Source organism: Ambystoma mexicanum, chromosome 10 (genome assembly GCF_040938575.1).
Source record: "Ambystoma mexicanum isolate Mex_15411 chromosome 10, UKY_AmexF1_1, whole genome shotgun sequence".
Taxonomy (NCBI): Eukaryota; Metazoa; Chordata; class Amphibia; order Caudata; family Ambystomatidae; genus Ambystoma; species Ambystoma mexicanum.
The window spans coordinates 788,909,684-788,928,127 of record NC_090932.1 but is presented as its reverse complement, the minus strand read 5'-3'; the positions used below and the strand labels follow the sequence as shown (position 1 = coordinate 788,928,127).

The 18,444-nt window shown below is 44.9% G+C and overlaps 1 protein-coding gene across 1 annotated transcript in view; it reads right to left on the bottom strand.

The window, feature by feature from the left end:
* RSRC1 (arginine and serine rich coiled-coil 1) overlaps nucleotides 1-12,471 on the bottom strand; it is a 1,885,372-nt gene extending 1,872,901 nt beyond the window's left edge. The window contains exon 1 of the mRNA XM_069618446.1: nucleotides 12,376-12,471. The gene's annotated coding sequence lies outside the window, so the exon portion shown is untranslated. The remainder of the gene's footprint in view (nucleotides 1-12,375) is intronic.
* Between the last annotated feature and the right edge of the window lie 5,973 nt (nucleotides 12,472-18,444).

The window sequence follows — 18,444 nt, the reverse complement described above, 5'->3', positions numbered from 1 at the left end:
TGAATAAAGTTTTTGAAACTTGCATCTATTGTGTCTGTCTCTACTGTTGATACCATGCCATCCGTACACCTGGCATCAGTAAACGACCTAAGATGGGAAGTTGATTGGGATGGTGCCAGGGTGCACATTCTATTGGATTTATCTAGGGCATTTGACACAGTACATCACAATATTTTTCTGTCCAAATTAAGTGGTCTGTGGGTGAGAGATAGTGCCCTAAAGGGGCTTACATCATAGCGGTCTGTCCTCCTTTTGAAGAAAATAAAAAAAGAATCTCGTGGAGTTCCACAGGGCTCTTCCTTAAGCTACTTTTCAATTTATACACAAGACCATTGGCTCATTTAATGAGGTTGGCTGGAGTTCATAAGATGATGATACTCTGCTAATCTTTCAGCTCGGTGAGTCGCAAGTTGGCAATAGGTGGGAATCGTGTCTGGAGCAGGTAAGCTTGTGGATGCGTCAAAACAGGCTCAAGTTTAATGTCCAGAAGACTGAGCCGCTGAGTCAGCCCACGTGCTGGTATGTGTGGGCTAGCCGACATACCTGAACGGGAGTCCCAATTCTGGCCCCCTTCTTTAGGAAACTGTCCTTTGCAAAAAGCTAGGAACTTGGGTTTCTGGCGTGACTCATCATCATTGCAGAGCCAGATATCTCAAATTTCGAGGGCTTGTTTCTTTAAACTGAGGTCTCTAAAACATCTTTTGAAGTTTTGGGGATTTTCACACAACATTCGAATAGTCAATGCCGTTATTTCTAATCGGCTTGACTACTGTAACACTTTATACCTTGGCCTGTCAAAGGTAGCTATCAGTCGACTTCAAAGAATACAAAATGCAGCTGCCAGAGTGCTGGTGACAGCTGGTTGATGAGAGCACATTTCTCCAATATTGCGCTCTCTGCACTGGAAAAACAAATAAAGTTGAAGATATTGTGCATCATGCGCTGTATGGTCGATTGGCTAACTTTATCACCTCCAAACTCCTCCGTTATGCCCCGGGTAGATGTCTACGCTCGCTTCCTCCAATCTACTCTTAGTTCCCTCCTTTAGATGGGCGAAATGGGGAGGTCACTCTTTCTCTGTTCAGGCAGCAAGGCTGTGGAATTCTCTACCAACTAATATGCAGGGGATTTAAATGCATCTAGACTTTCACCATAAACTAAAGACTTTATTATTCCCTCCGCAAGTTGGAATGATGATGGGCTTGGGCAGCCAGGGGAGAAGAGGGTCCTTTCTGTTTTTGGCTCTTGTTGCTGGGTCTATTGGGCCACCTTGTTTCAGTGCCTTGATGTTTCCGGGTTGAGGTGATATGTTTTGCGCTTAATAGGTTCTGGACCATTCCATACCATGCGGTATTGCTGAGCTATGTGTAATGTGTCAATGCAGTGTTTGAGCTCCGGGTATCAAATCTGTGCATGGGCTTTGCAAGGTCTTTCAGCTCCAAGTGTAGACGTTGTGCAGAATGCTAGCACCTAGAAAACACCATCTGCAGTGTCATCAACTCTGCGTATGTACTGGATGCTATCAATTTTTTTTTTTTTTTTTTTTTATTTATTGATTTGGTTGAATTTAATCAACCTTTCAAACAAAAAAGAAAGAAGTACAAAAATACAACATTTAACATAAATTCCACCGATCATTATATAGAAAAAACACCATTTGGTCAGTGCTCAAAAAAAAAAAAAAAAAATCTTAAAAGGCAACATTTTGTATGCATTATTCACCACTTAAAAGGTTCTGAGAAAGCTATAATTTGCAACATTTAATTAAAGTCTCAATTAAATTAATTGTCTAGTTTAAGACTGATGAGAAAATTAACAGCTGCTATTTGGATTGCAATGTTGTTTGTGCTCAACAGGACCGGCCAGCATTCATCCTGTGAAACATTACCCAAATATTGACAATGTCTGGCAAAAGCAATTTGTCTGTTAGCACTCAGAGGTACGCATTCTGTAAATAAGTGAGCCAGAGTTTCACCTTGCGAAGAGGCTTGACAAAATCTACAGATATTTTGTTCTTTACTAATTAATCTACGTTTAGCTTTAACTTCCATAGTGGCCCATAGATTAAAGCGAAGACGCATAATTCCTGCTCTATATTTTAGAGCAGGAGAGCGTACTAAGTACGCTGGAAGAGTTTTAAGTTTTTTTGGAGGAAAGCGGGCAGGATCACTGGAACGATACATAGTAGTTAAGTCACATGTATTGATCCAGTCTGTTTGGTGGATTTTGAATTTAGCTTTAACAGGGTTCAACAGCAACAAATCAAGTGGAACGTCTGCCTTTATCATTATTTGATATACTCGTGTTAGCCACTCTGCAATATATCTAGATTTTTTTACCGCAAATACAAGGCGAGAAAGCGTGTTTAGTAATACGTTTTCATTGGACGACACCAGGCATTTCCCAAAAAGTGAGCATATTCGCCAGTTGTAATGGGCTTCAAGAGAGGTTAGACCAAGCTCGTATCTCATCCATGATATGGGGACACATTGAGGGAGATGCAGAATTGCACGCCAGTATTTAGCTTCCCATAGATCAAATTTAAAAGTAGAATCTACTGGAAGAGTTTCTAGGCCATATAGTAATGTGGGGACAACTTTCTTAGTCCAATAGTGCCAAGCCGGAAGAATAGAGAATTTACCATATCTATACATGATAACACGAGCTTGGGAGATGGATGCAAGTAACTTGGTCTCAATCCTCTCTATCTGCCCATTTGCTTTTAACAGCCCTTCAAAAATCATGCCTAAATAGCAATAGCTGGGGACTACACTAAGTGAGGTATTACCTATGGACCACACATATGAAGCTGGGCCTGTACGTTTGGGAGAATATTGAATGATATGAGTTTTGGACGTGTTGACAGATAATTCATTAGCTAGGGCATATTGGTGGAACGTGTTAAGAAGTCGTTGTAGCCCCACCTGGGTTCTGGATATGAGTACTAGATCATCTGCGTACATAAGTGATTGAACTTCTCGATTGCACAGCCTGGGGGAATCCGATATGACAGTAGCAAATGCAAATTTGACATCATGGATGAAATAATTAAATACTGCTGAGGCTAACGAACAACCCTGCTTTAAACCACGAAAGGTCGGTATGCTGTCTGTTAGTAGACCATCAAGTGTAATACGTACTCGTATCGACGTATCATGGTGCAGTAAATGTATGATGTCGTATAAGGTTGCTGGGCAGTCATCTCTAACGAGCTTGTTTAGTAGTAGAGGACGACTCACCGAATCAAAAGCTGCATTCAGGTCAATGAAGGCCAGAAACACCTGTTGTTTTGTTTCTTGGCACTGGGCTTTGATTGCATTCAAGGTCATGAGGTTGATGTTGGTCCCCATTCCTACCATAAAACCAGTTTGATTAGAGTCCCTAAGGTTATTAAAGCCAGTCCAGGTGTTAAATTCGGCTAGGACCAGTTTGGTAAAGATTTTTCCTGGGGCATCTAGTAATGCAATCGGTCGATAGTTGGAAGGTGTTGACCGGTCGCCTTTTTTAAAGATCGGAATTATGATGGATGATTTCCAGGATATTGGGATCATGCGATTGCGAATGATATCGCAGAAAATCCTGGACAAGATCTTGGACCATATGTCCGGGTGGCTTTTGAACATGTGGTTTGACAAACCATCTGGACCTTCAGCTCGAGATGAGCTCAATTTTTTGATTATTTCACGAATAGCCTCAACTGAGACGTTTAAAGTCCAGCTGGATGTTGGCGCCGGCAAGTAGTTGACATGGTTGTAACAGGGGTCATCATATAATGTAGCGAAATGCTTAATCCACATGTGTTCAGCAACCCCATTCAATTGAGCATCTGCCTGCTGATGGCAAGTCTGATTGTTCAAAAGCGACCACATGCCAGCTGAATTTTTATCGCTCATGGCACTAGCCATGGCTTCGCTATCTCGTTGATATAGCAGGGACTTGCGGCCACAGATCCAATTTTTATAATGGCTTTTTGCAGATTTCAATGTCTGCCATTTATCAACTTCAGTTGACATTAAAATTTGTCTTTTAAGCCTCCTATATTCTCTCCTTCTTGTACAGACTACTGGGTCAAATGTGTGAGGGTGTTTAATCCTATTTGACTGGGGTATATTTATGGTCTTCTCAAATAAACGTAATAGGTCGATATATTCATTACTGCTACAGTATTGGGCCCTGTTCAGTACAAGATGTTCAAACTGATTCAGGGAGCTTGCAGTCCACTTGAGGCGTGTGCGGGAGTTATTCACTCCCACAGTGCCATAATAATGTATGTGTCTAATTGACATTGTGGATTGCAACATGCACTGTAAAGACAAAAGGCAATGATCACTTTTTGGGTGCTCTTTGATGTCAAAACAAACTACTTGTTGGAAAAGCTTGATGTCAACGTAGATATAGTCTATGATACTATTTGAGAGTCCTCTGTGCCAGGTGTAGTGAGGAGGGACATCATTTTGGACTGTACCATTCACCATGTGATAATTCCGCTCAGTCATGATCTGCTCCCATTTGCGTGCACTTTGTGATTGTGCACCCACCTTCAAACAATTAAGGTTCAAATCACCAAGTATGATGGTATATGTGATTGTTTTGTCGAGACAAATTAAATTGAGCATATCATTTAAGCCTTCGAAAAATATATCATCCGGCATACTGAGAGGATTGCGATAGATGTTTAATAGGGCAAAAGTTGTGTCTTTATTACAAATTCTCACAAGCTGGATATGTGCACCAACAGAGGCCCATGCTGTAATCGAGAAACCAAATTTGATATTGACAGCCACTAGTAGACCCGATGATGGTCTACCTGCAGTCAATACTGCGGGAATTAAGGCCATTTCATAGCTGTCCCATAACGGAAATGTGGTGAGCCATACCTCTTGTAGAGCGATGAAATGATATAATAATGGCATTTCTCCAAAAGAGGAATGGAGATGTTTATGCCCTCTTGTATTCCAACTGGCCACAAGAAGAGCAGTTTGGGTTTCTTCTTTTGGTGGTCAATATCGAGAATTTTCAGTGGACCATGATGCTCTTGATTCGCTACGGGAACCCTGGTATATTTTGGGGGCCCTAACTGGACTATTTGGAGGCACGTAAGCAGACTCTGGTTCTTCTGCCAGCAAAAAGCCCATGTTAAATAGAACCATTTTATTTTGCCATATTAATTGATGCACTGCACCAGATGGGATCCAGAGTCTAACTATTGATAGGGATACTTCAGAAATAAATTCAACCCTATCAATATCATGCGAAGAGATGTTACATAATTCTTTTGTGTCACCAAAGATATTCAGTACACTTTGCCGATTTAGATCATATTTTTGATTGTTGTTTTCTCGACATTTAAGAATTAAGGTATGGCATTGAGTATGACCTGGGTTCGGTGGCCCAGAGGACCAGCGCTTGGTGTTATTGCGCGGGGACCCTTTTTTGTTGGGGGGCTTACTTTGTCCAGGAAGACTTGCCACATCAAGTGCTGCATTTACAGGTGCTTGATTAGCATGATTTAAATGTTCAACTGTTCTTGTAGGATCACCTTGGGTTTGTGCAAAAACAGAAACCACCTTTGCAGCAAGGTATTCATCAACTTTCTTTTTTAGTTCGTCTGTCAAGGACTGCATGTTGATTTCATTTTGTTTATGTTTATCACTTGGCAAGGGTGCAAAAGTAACCATTTTGGACTGGTTTGCAGAAGTAGCCGAATTGTGTACAGGAATAAGAGTTTGCTGAGGACAAGGAAATGCAGGGGTAAAGCCAGCTCCACTTTTGATTGATGGTTTAGGTGGTGCCTGTGAGAGCACTGTATGAGAAGTACTAGGGAATTGGACAGAAGTGTTTTTGTCTGGGATCAATGAGGTTATGGGAATTTTTTGTAGCACACCCAAAGCTTGTACCAATTGTGATAAAGGAGACAAGGACACAGACGGGATGTTCATGATTGACTCGGTTGGGGAGGGAGCTTGAGGAGTCTCTGCTACCTCTACCTCTCCAGAGTCCACGGAGACGGCAGTTCTTACTTCACCCAGTTCACAAGTTACGGAAGGTGTTTGCTTGTTACTAAGCGCTTTAAAGAAGGTAGACAATGTGTTTTTTTGCTGTTTGGATCCAATCATGTTTTTCGTTTTTTTTATTGGATGAATGCTATATTTTTTAATATTTTTCTTTGTTTTTTTTGACTTCTCCACTGGTGATGATTGTGCATCATTCTCCACTGGTAATGGTTGTACATCATTCACCCTCTGTGTGTCTCTCACAGGATCACAACTTGAAAGCGTTGGGACTATAGGTAGCCCACCATTTGTTTGTTGAATCAGCTCCTTGCTATCGTCTTGCATTTCAGGCACTGAGTCCCGACCAATGATGCCTGAAATTAATGGCAATGGACAGGGTGTCAGTGAGTGAGGAGATAAATCTGTCTCCAGATTGTTGGGCAGTGTGACCACTGACAGCTCTATTTTGTCTTTATTGGACTCTAGTTTTGTGAGTTGTTGCATTGAGAGCCACTGCATCAAGTCTTCAAACTGTGCGGTTTGTCGAGATACTTTGTTATCTAGTGCTTCATAAAGTTTACACAGACTGAACACAGCTGTGTTAATGGCAGTTAAAGTGGGTTGAATCATGGAAAGGGTTTGGGCAGCATTATCAACTAGATGAGGGTTATGAGTGCGCGGAGTTGGTAGAGCAAATGATTTGAGATAAGGTAGTGCAATGTCAGCAGATAGAGCACTAATGTCATCAGGGACACCACTGATGCTTTCAGACTCACTATTATCAAGGTTTGAATCTGAGGTGCTTCCGTGAATGGAAATTATTTGAGCGTCAGATAGTGAAAGCGAGAAAACAGGTGGCGATCTGGGCATGTTCGCATTATGCATCATATGGCAAGATTTGGTAGATTCAAGCATTGTGCGATCAGAAATTGGGCGAGAGGAAGTGCATCTCAGAGGAGTATGCTGTGGGGTACCAATTTTACCAACTGTTATAGGGGAAGGTGTAGAAATCATACTTGAAAGAGTGTTGGCAGGACACTCTAATCGAGTGGTGTTTATTTTGCCATTTATATTGTCAAGTGGAAAACGAGTTTCTTTGAACAGTTTAGCAGGGGTGACTTTCTTAGCTGTGAAGAAGGAATGTAATGCCGCTACAGAATTCGCTGAATTGGGCGATGAAGATTGGGGCGGGGGCATCATTACCAAGGGGGTGATAGTTGGCATGTTTGTTGTGAGCTTATATGTTGTGTGTGAAGTCATGTTAATAAATAAAGAGAAAAAAAGAGAGAAAAAAAAGAAAAAAAAAAAAAAAAAAAAAAAAAAAAAAAAAAAAATAAGAGCAAATAGTAAAAGGTACACTTGGATAAACAGGAGTCCCACTAGATACCAACAGGGGTAAAACGGTGCACACCGCTCGAACAATGTCAACAGAGTGTAAACACAAGACAGGTTACACTTTAGAGCCTCGTCTGTAGTACTATGTGTAAGACAGGTCCTAGTGTGCTTTACAGATATATACTATTGCTATTTACTAACCATTAACAAGAACTGCCTCGCCACCATTCGCTCAACAGCCGCGCAACAGCCAGCGGGCTTGACTCCACCGGGCTTAACGCCGCGAGGGTGCCTGCAGGCGAGTAAAATGAAGATCCTGACACGTGATGTGTCACGTGGGCGCTAGCGGGCTCCGCCTCCTCCTGAAGGCGAGTGCGAGCGTATGTCCAGCAAGAGTCCCCAGTGACTCGCAGTGCTGGCAGGAAAGAAATGAAGCTTGTAAGCAAGCGTTCGTTTGACAAACGTTTTCAGACACAATGCTGGAGAGCTATGTCAGACGCCGCTCGAGCGCCTGCAGGCGAGTAAAATGAAGATCCTGACACGTGATGTGTCACGTGGGCGCTAGCGGGCTCCGCCTCCTCCTGAAGGCGAGTGCGAGCGTATGTCCAGCAAGAGTCCCCAGTGACTCGCAGTGCTGGCAGGAAAGAAATGAAGCTTGTAAGCAAGCGTTCGTTTGACAAACGTTTTCAGACACAATGCTGGAGAGCTATGTCAGACGCCGCTCGAGCGCCTGCAGGCGAGTAAAATGAAGATCCTGACACGTGATGTGTCACGTGGGCGCTAGCGGGCTCCGCCTCCTCCTGAAGGCGAGTGCGAGCGTATGTCCAGCAAGAGTCCCCAGTGACTCGCAGTGCTGGCAGGAAAGAAATGAAGCTTGTAAGCAAGCGTTCGTTTGACAAACGTTTTCAGACACAATGCTGGAGAGCTATGTCAGACGCTATCAATTTGGGGTTTTGACCATGTACAGTGCTTAGGCTCTCAGAGTAGACAATACACAGTATCTGAATATGGACAACATCTCAGCTCTAGATAGGGACTCTGTTGCTGTACTGGTGTTTCAGCATGGGCACTTTGAGCTCAGTGTATGGACCCTGTGCAAAGTATTAGCTTTGAATATGGACCTTGTGTTACCAACTCTGATACTGCATTTGCTTTTTGTTGTTTGAGGCACATCTGATGCAATGAGACTGGCCTACAGACTGTCCTAACAGCTGACCATGCATGCCAAGCGAGATCGCAGAGCAGAGCTTTGGAATGCTGCGATGCTTCCGGCTGCCTGTGGCTAGTTCATGAGCCCCTCCTGAGAAGTACATAGTTGACGACATTGCTGAATCTAATCCAAGGCCAAAGGGTGCCTCGCAGATATGACTGTGTATTTTCGCAACTGCGGGCTTCCTGCCCCCTGTTCTCCGAAATTGACCTTTGTGTTATTATACTTGCTTATCCGTACTGTTCCATGGGTGGAGAATGGATTAAGCCACTCCATTTGTATATAAGAATGAGCCAGGCCTCGGTGGGGCAGAGCAGTGAGCAGCCCAGGTCGCGCCTGTGACATATGTGTGTCAATACTCAGGATCTTCCCTTCCTGGCATGCATGACTGGGGTATAAAACAATACAACGGGTAAGTGAAAAAAGTGTTTTTCGCTGTACCTGTTGCACGCTTGACTAGGGAACTCTGGAGTCTTCAGGGACTCTAGGAATAATACAGAGACAGTGCCTCAGAGTGATGCAGTGCAGGTGTACAGTACAGGGGGTTGGAAGGGCAACAAAACTACAGGACTGGAATCGGGTCAGAGCATTCTTAGGCACCAGTGATACAGTCAGAGCGCTGGTAGTGGAAGACGGTGTAGGGTCGAGGCTTGAGAGGGCACAGGGTAGGAGTGTGAGGTCGGAAGCCTACGGTAACGTGCGGTAGGGCCGATACCAGCTACAGATTACGGTTACAATATGGCAGACGCTGATCCACTGACCAGGCAGGAGGAGGGGGCAGACCGGTCATATAAATTGCGATTGAGGGAAGTGCTGGAGAGGTTGAGGAGCATGGTGGACAATTGGGATGCGGTCCCTCAGTCGGTACAAAACAATAGGGAAGTAGGGGATGCCCAGGAACAGTAGTTAAAAAATGTACTGCAGAGAAGGGACTGGGAAAATAGTGCTGAACTAAGCTGAAGATAGGATCAGAGACCCTGGGATTTTGCAGACATGCTTACACAAACTTTCATGAGGGACACAATATGGCGGCTGTTGCCAGACGACATAATGAGGCAGGTGGAAGGAAAGGTGGATGTAGAGGAAAAGTTAAGGTCCGTCCAGGGGTGGGCGTACATTCTGAATTCAGCTGATGACGCATGGCTGACAGTGAGAAAAGCAGTGCTAGTGATGGAGTGCAAGGAGTGGACGGAGGGAGAACACAAAGAGGGGCAGGATTGTGAGGTGCTAGCACCAGCGCCTGTGTGGATTGGGGTGGATGATGCAGAACGCTGTGGGGGGGTGGTGGGATCTGCGTATTTCCAAGGAAGAGGGAGGAGACACGAACTGGCTGGGTACCGGGGGGTGGATGCAACTGTGTGCAACAGAGGGCTGGGAGGACATTCTGGGAAATGGTGGTGCAGTGACAGATTTGGCAAATAGGTGTGTCAAAACACAACAGGACATTTCAGGGCATGTGCAGCAGAGAAGGACATTGCCAGGCACATATCTAAGAAGGTGCTCAGTGGCAGCATGACTCAATAACATTTGGGGTGAAAAGAGCACAGTATGGTTAATTTCACTCGTTGGTGTTGGCTCTGAGAAGTAGATAACTCCATCAGACCGAGAGTGGCCCATGGCACCTCACAAATACCTACAGCCACAGCCAATGGCATCCATAGAAAATAAAGAGTGGCATGGGGCGGAGGGCCCACAGCTTGACGTAATGAAGATTATCCAACAGAAGAGCAAGGAGCGTCAAAGGAAATGTGAGCTGCTCCTTGCGGACCGGCATGAGAGGTTGAACAAATGATGCAATATATCAATGCAGAGGAAAGAGCAAGAGAATGGGTATCGGTGCCTTACAGAGATGGCTTGGTGGCCCACGGCCGAAGAGGGCTGGCAGTAGAACATGGACATTTGTGTGCCTTGTTAGAAAAAACAGAAAGAGGAGCCAAAGAAGGAGCAGTTCAAACAGAAGAATGTGAAAAGCACAAAGTGGGACAACTGGCTGTCGTTTGTTCTCTATGGCCTACTGAGAAAGCGGTCAGCGACCAGGTATTCACCATAGAAGATGCTACGTGGGAGAAATATGACAAGCACTGACAAGTTGTTATTGACACTGACTATGGCTGTACCTAGGAACTGGGAGGTACTAGAGGCTGACTTTATACTGGGAATTAAGAGAAAAATTTACTTGGATAGTGCACACAAACATGACAGACACATGAATATGGTGGTGCTGGATTTTAGAGTGGCAGGGATGCTCAGAGCTAGAAAGGGAGGGACATGTAGTTATGACTGTTTTTGTTGTTTTAGATGATGCAACCTAGATAATGGCTGATGATCATTGTGGGAGGTGTTTATGTAGTACAGTGAATTAATGGCTGCCGAGGAGCTAGGACATACATTAGTTGTCTTGTTTTGCTAATGTTTTTTTTATTTTTTTTGCTTCCTTATTGGAGTATGTATACATCACAATAGTTGTATTGCAGTGTGCTTCATGTAGAAGTAGTGCAAGGCTGCTGACAGGGATTGTAATAGTTCATAGATAAAATGGGAAGAGGGGAAAAAACAGGCGTGCTACCACCTCTGATATTGCATTTTCTTTTCATTTCTTTGAGGCACAACTGATGCAATGAGACTGGCCTAACAGCTGACCACCCATGCCAAGCGAGGTCACATAGCCGAGTTGTGTAATGCTGTGATGCCTCAGGCTGCCCGTAATACTACCTGCTTATACTTAATGTTTCATGGGTGGAGAATAGGTTTAGCCACTCCATTGGTATATAAGGATGAGCCAAGTCTGGGAGGGGCAGAGCAGCCCTCCCATGCACTGGTGTGTTTGCATTACAGCCCATTTATCTCTACTTATGACAAATATATATATATATTTTTTACTTCGGGTCTTCTGTGTATTATTTGTGTGCGAGCGAGCGCCTAAGGTGTCATCGGGGAACAGGTTGGGCATGTAACACATTGTATAAGATCAGCTATTGGGATGCTTCAGACATGGACTAAGCACAGACATGTCATCGCTGGGTTTGGACTCTGCACTGTAGATCAGCTCTATAAATGGGCCCTGAGCACTTATCAGCCGGAGGGGCGACTGCACAGTCTATTGGTTCTGGGTATGGAGGATGTGCTGTTGACAGAAATCATATGCAGTCTTTACACACCTGTTACGGCAGAAAAGTATCTGAGCTCGTTGCATGGATCCTGCGCAGTTCCTTAGCTTATGGAAGTTAGCCTATGCAGGGTCTCATCTCTGGGTATACCAAATGCAGGGTCTCAACACTATACAGTCCATGTGAAGTATCTCAGCACAGTTGGGCCTGTGTTTTCCACAGCACAAAACAAGCTGGGGGAGTGCTGTCGAAGGATGATGTTAGAAGGGAAAACAATTCAAAACTAGCGCGGTCTTTTGAAAAGTAACTTTGTCTATTTCCTCGGTTGCAATGCATCAGCTGCGAATTTAACGCAGTGCCTCAAGTCTAAGTATGGACTTGCAGTGTGCCCGCTCTATTAGATATGTGCGGCGTGTCAGCTCTGTGCATACATTCTGTGAAGTATATCAACTCTGGACATAGACTCAGTGCAGGGGCTGAGCTAGAGTGACATGTGCATGGTATACGCGCTTTTCTCAATAGACTGGAAGCAGCGCATCGATTCTGTACTGCATCAACCCAATTCAGTGTACACGCTGTGTAAAGGTTCGCCGTTTTTGTGGATGGAGAGTGCACAGAGTGTGTTGCATGCTTTGGCAGCCCGTGAACTTTACAAATACAAAGCCCTCTACCTCCCCCACCACCCATCAATACACTGGAAAGAGGCGCAGCGAGCACCTTATATTATTACCCTTCTCAACGGCAGTGTACCCGGGGGTCACAAGGATCTTTGGCTCCTGCTTAGCCGGGTAGTGAAGTTCGCAGCTGCTGTGTTTCCCGCCGCCATCAACATAGAGAGAGGACGACACGTTATAAAGAGAAGCAGCCGTACAAATGCACACCTTCTTACTTCAGAGCACAAACAGCGAGAGGTGAAACTACGTCTGCACTGTTTTTAAACATAAACAGTGTTCAATAAACGGATTGTGTTTCAAAAAATAGTTCTTCATATATTCTATTTCTAAAATACACTCTATGCGACATTTTATTGAAAAGTGTTTTGTTAATAATTTCTAACTAATAAATGTGTGAAGTTTTCTTTTTTGTCTATATTCGGCGGTTCGAACACGTCGCAACTACCTCCATACCAATATGGCCGCTCTAGTTGCATACCTCCGAAACCCTAGGTCCTACGTCCATTTCAATGTCTACTGAGTTCGATGTTTAGGAATAGCACGCCAACCCAATGAAAGCCGAGTGGTGGGAATGGCTGCGATCGACTCAAGGTAGATGGAATCGAGCGCCGAAGAGATCGATTAGCGCCGAAACCTCGCTGCACCGGGTTGAAGGAGACGTAAGAGTCCGTGTCAGACATGACATGATAGGATGTTAGAGTGTGAAACTCTAGTGACGGCACGTCCGTAGAATTACGTTAAGCGCTATAAAGAGGTATTTCAGGAACGTCTTGGGTGTTGCAGAATTTACAAGCGACTTTTATATGGCACGATTTGCGACACTTTGAAGTGTGTATGGCAGCTCGTTCAGTTCATGTTTCTGTAAATCCCACATGACAACATTAATCCGTTTTTAAGCCAACACACGTTGATAAAGATGAGCTCGTGTTTCATGTCTTGCTTTCTTTTCCCAAAATGATATACCACACATGAGTTTGTCACACTAATTTGGCAGGGGCCTCATGACCCCCCTCCACCATTTTCAGCAAAGTTACTTCATTGAACACTATACCATGCGTAAAAAACGTAAATTCAAGGAAACACAGGCCAAGTGTGGAAATTGAATCAGTTTAGGAGCGGGCTCCCGATTGTTTGTGTGAATATTTGTGAACCTTTTAATTCACCTATAGTTTTTTTTAAAAGCAATACAACTGTGAGAATCGATTAACGTCAACGGAGCCACTTGCAATAGACAGGAATGAGACATAGTAAGCAAGACACCCTAGCAATGCCCACGGACCGTCATTACAAATCCAGTGCTCGGAAATGCATGCATTTATTAGTGTGATCATGTTGTATAAAACCACCAAGTGTCTCGTCATTGTATGTTGCACGTTGTTGCAGCTTCATTGTGGACGTTTGGAAACACACTGTCCGGCCTCAGAAATTGCCAGTGAAACGTTCTTCCCAAGTAATCTCCAACCATTATGAGACATTTCATATCTTCCAGATGCACACGGAGAAAATCTCAAATTACCTGGAAAAAGACAACACTTCTCAGGGGCAATTGTCCTTGCTGCCCGAATTTCCGAAAGCACATTGCTGTGTTTTCTAGTCTGGCATGGGTTGTTTATTTCGCCCCAATTGGCGTCGAAGGCCACATGCCACACTATTCGTGAAAGGGTAAAAGTGTTTCTCAAACCCTGTTTCATACTTGGTGCACAGCAACACTCGCAAAAAGTTGCAAAGCTCGTGCTCGCGAAAGTTTTGGGTGCAAGGGGTATGTGCGCTAACTCCCGCCAAACTGCTTTGGGCAGTTTTATTTTCCTTTTGGAAAAGAAATTCCCCCAGTCGGAGCACTCGCAACGCGCGCTTTAAACCACCGAAAAACTACTTTTGCACGCTGTCTCGTCAGTCCTCGGTAAACATCGTCTCAATGGAAGGACGCTGCGCAACTATCTACTGAAAGGGGTAGATATCAATTCCCAGTCATACTATTTATTCTTTTCACACCCGCCTACTTTTATATCGCTTTGATAATATCCAGTTTTTATTCCTCTTTTGGAATGTTATTTGTTTTAGCGTGTGGATTATTTGCAATCAGTCAAAACGTTGTACGTTTCCGAATGGTATGCAATACTGCCTTTGTCCTAGCATGTAAAATGTTCTTTAACTGTAGGGCCGGTGCTAGTTTACAATCACACACAACACATATTGAAATTGGCGCAAATATAAAACGGCACATTTTGGGGGATTCACTAGTAATGCGGGTACTTATGAAGCCAACCACATTGCATGCAAAAGTTGGTATTGTTCGACTTTCGTGCATACTTAGTTACAGACATGCGGTTGTTCTGTGGCAGGCAAGTGTGTGGCTTTCTTAAGAACTTGCCCAGACCGACGCTTAAGACATTGATTGCTTCCATCGTCCTAATGATCTGATTTATATATAGCTATTTGCATATGGACTTATGTTGTCCCACTTAACTCCACAATCAGCAAATTGTCAGTATCCTCGCCCCCCCCCCCCGAATACCGCCACTTGAAATAAATACACCCCCGTGTAATTATATTATGAGAGGTCAATGGGAACGAATCGATATTCAGGGCAAGAGTTAAACTATTTTCATAATTTATGAGCACTCTGCTAAAGGTGTAAAATGGCAGAAATCTTAATAGCCCGCCAATGCATATCTAATCGCGGGGATGTTATTCCGTGTAGCAAAAGAGGGGAAAGGCTTTAATCGAACACCGGGTCTTCTGGTATCCGAGAAAGTGTTTTTCCGACAAAGCTGCTTTTATTGATTCGCAATAACGTCCATTTAGGGACCTCCCGTCAGCGTTTTGCAGTTTCGAGTCGTGATCCAGGTTTTCGCTTTGCATAGGACCAGCAGGCACGGCTAAACACGTGCATCTCTGAATAGGCGATGGGAATTGCACACTCGCGTCTTACCTGTCAGAATAAATGACACTTTCCTTCCAACACGAGCCGTCCACAGTATACGGGGTTTTCACATCGCACTGCTATGACGTTGGAACTGTTGCTTGAACGTGTGTATTAACCGTATGACATCTCTATATTTCCAATACTTTGCGTCGGGCAGAGTTTAAACATCAGAGAGGTTGTCTTTGCTCCAGTGTTTTCAGCACGCCCCGGATAAATCGGTTTAGAAGCCATTTCGCTGTGATATTGCGTGTTATTAAACGGCTGTTTATTAAATATTTTGACCACCTTACACAATGTATTATTACCTGGTCCACAAAGAAGGGTCGGCGTGGATCAGAAAGCGATGCGGCTCGGTTGCCGTGCCCGAGCGTTGGCTTCAAGAGCTGGCGGTGTGAGGAGTACACATGAAACACGAGGGCGGGAGGGAAAGATGTATGTCTACCCCCCTCCGTACCCCTGTTCTCCCTGAGCAGAGTTGTAGCGGTGGGGGAGGCTGGGAGTTGCGTGCACGGGATTCTCCAAAACAAACTCCCATGGCACGTGTGCCATATAATTGACCCTAATCTGAGCAAAATGATGGCTGACAGAGGTGGAGATGAAGACGCATCACTCCCTAATAAAGATTATCAGAGGCGGAGGGTGGGGGGGGGGGGGTGATAAGGAAGTTGATTGGTTAACCAGGATTATTGGATGGGTAGACCCTCGAGAAACAAGGCTACTAGAGGTCACTGGGTAAGCGGATATTTCAAAAGCTAAACGGAACTGCCAGGGATGGAGGTGGCTAAGATCACTGGCTGGTCTGTATTGTCAGAGGTGGAGGGGAAGAAAGGTTTTTGGCTAACCTGGACTGTCGGGTGGGGCGATTGGGGGGGAAATGTAAAAGGCCAAGCGGGGTTGTTGAAGGAGGTGGAAGGCAACTGATGAAGCAAGGACGTTAGTGTAAGGTCCCTGTTTAATCGGGGTTGCCAGGGGTGGGTGAAGGAGTCACTGTGTAAGCAGAACAAGGGTAAGCCCTGCCAATTGGGGGGCGACCGGGTTGGGGTGCCGGGGCGCCATGGGTAAATCAGTGTGGCACGGTGGCGGGCCCCACCTGCCCTCCCGACTAACATCAATGACGCAGCGCTTTGTTCTGGAAACGGTGTGGAGCACCAGGAGGGGCGAGTGGGGGTGGGGCAGGCAGTGAACGCTTTTCGGGAATGGGCAGAAACATCACCATCTAAGACCAGCCGGGGATGGGGACAGCATTGCTGCCTCCTCTGTGCTGTGCCTCGCCTTCCTAACCTGCTGGATCTTCGTTTTCCTTCCCATCCACCCTTCAATTTTTAGGGATTTGTGGGGGCGGGGGGAATTGGCAGGTGATCTTATGGGATGGTGATTTGCCCCTTCAGGGTACCCGATGCCCAGCATCGGCCAGTGGTGTGGCCTGGCCGCCTACCCCTGGGGAACTTCAGGCCTGTAGGGCTCAGGTGGGCGGGCTCAGGAGGCATTTGGTGTAGAGCCAGGTTCTGGTGCCTCATGGTACCACTCTCCAAGGGCCTGGGGGTGAAGTGTGGGGTGCTCCTGCCTGGCATGCATCGCTGTAGGACGAAGTGGGCTACCTGACAGGAATGGACCTTATGTGACACTGATGGTATAAACTGCGGTAGATTCATGCTGCCGTTTTTTCTACCTAGAGTGTTTCTTATGATTTGTAAAACATGTTTTTCTATGTTGCATTTTGAGTGTGAAATAATGCAGCCACACTTCTTCCAAAGGCGCCTATGGATATGTTTCTTGCCTATGATTACCGACCCCTGCTCAGCCTACAATCGGAGGTGGGGGGACTAAGACCAAAAGCTAGGAGGGCTCATCAGAGGATTTAGAAGGTTGACACTGGTAAAGCAAGATTGTTGAATGCAGGAGCAGGGAGAGTTTGCGTTATATTCAAAGGTAGGACAGCTGACTAAACCGGATTGTCGTAATTCCAGAGGAAACTGTCACCTAATGATTAGGATTGTCATAAGAGGGGGTACTTTGCTCTTTTCTATGGGCATAGTTGTGTGTGACATGAGTTAGGAGTTCGGGCCATTTGCACACACTGCCATTTGTTTTGCTTTCGCAACGTGCCTGGATATATTACACAGAACTCTTGGCCTTTTTCTCCCCCAGTGCACTGAATGTAAACTCTTTATTTATACCATCGACAAAAGCAATAAATGAATGCAAAAATAATGAACAGGTAAATGAATGTTATACATGTAAAGAATAGAAGAAGTCTAGATAAAATACATCACCATTGACAAAGCAGCAAATAACATCCTCATCTCGTCAGAAGTCACTGAAAAGCCCCGAAACAGTCAAGGAGAGAGATCTCGGCATCAACAGGTCTCGAGCAATGCGTCCATCCTTCAAGGGAAGCTTTCTACTTAACTGCCTCAGTGCCCCTCGTTTTAAGCCCTCTGCAATCACAGGGTGGCACTTTCTATAACCCTCTGACTCTCGAAGTTTCTTCCTGATGGCAGCTCTCATGGGCCACTGGCCGGACTGACCCATGGTAACCTTCAAGGAGCAGAACTCTTCCCTCTCTCAAGAGAACATGAAAACAACTCCATAACTCATTCTCAGTTTTGACAATCCCTGTTAGCGTCATCAGGTACTAGCCAGCACCGGCTTATTCTAGTTTATTCGCGCACCTTCTTTTCAAAGTGTCTTTGGATGAGCAATGAATACTAACGTAAGCAAAGAATAACGCTGAAAACATGTTTACCAGTGGAATAATACGAACAGTGTTGAAAACATGTTTATCATCAAAATAGTTCACCTCCAGTGCAGATTCCACTGAGATATGAAGCCAAATGTCTACTATGGCTTGGTGTGCACCAGAATGCATTGCACACAAGCACCATGTTTTTTTTTAAAGCATTACACCATATCTGAATGGACTTAGTAGAGGTGGAGGGTGAGTACTTGTGTCTGACATACTTGTCAAAGGTGGAAAGTTGGGAAACATGTACCCAGGCTGCTCTCCTTGCCTTTGCAGGCCATGGTGGTTGTAGGTGGAGGTCTCGGCCAGTTCTTGTCATCTCTGGACATTGCTGACAGAGGTGGCAGTCCCTGTTAAGTAGTGTCCTCTGTACATTGCGGTCGAAGGGGAACGTTATCACCAAATTCCTACCCTTTTTTTGTATTGCTGTCAAAGGTGGCAGTATTGTGGTTTCTG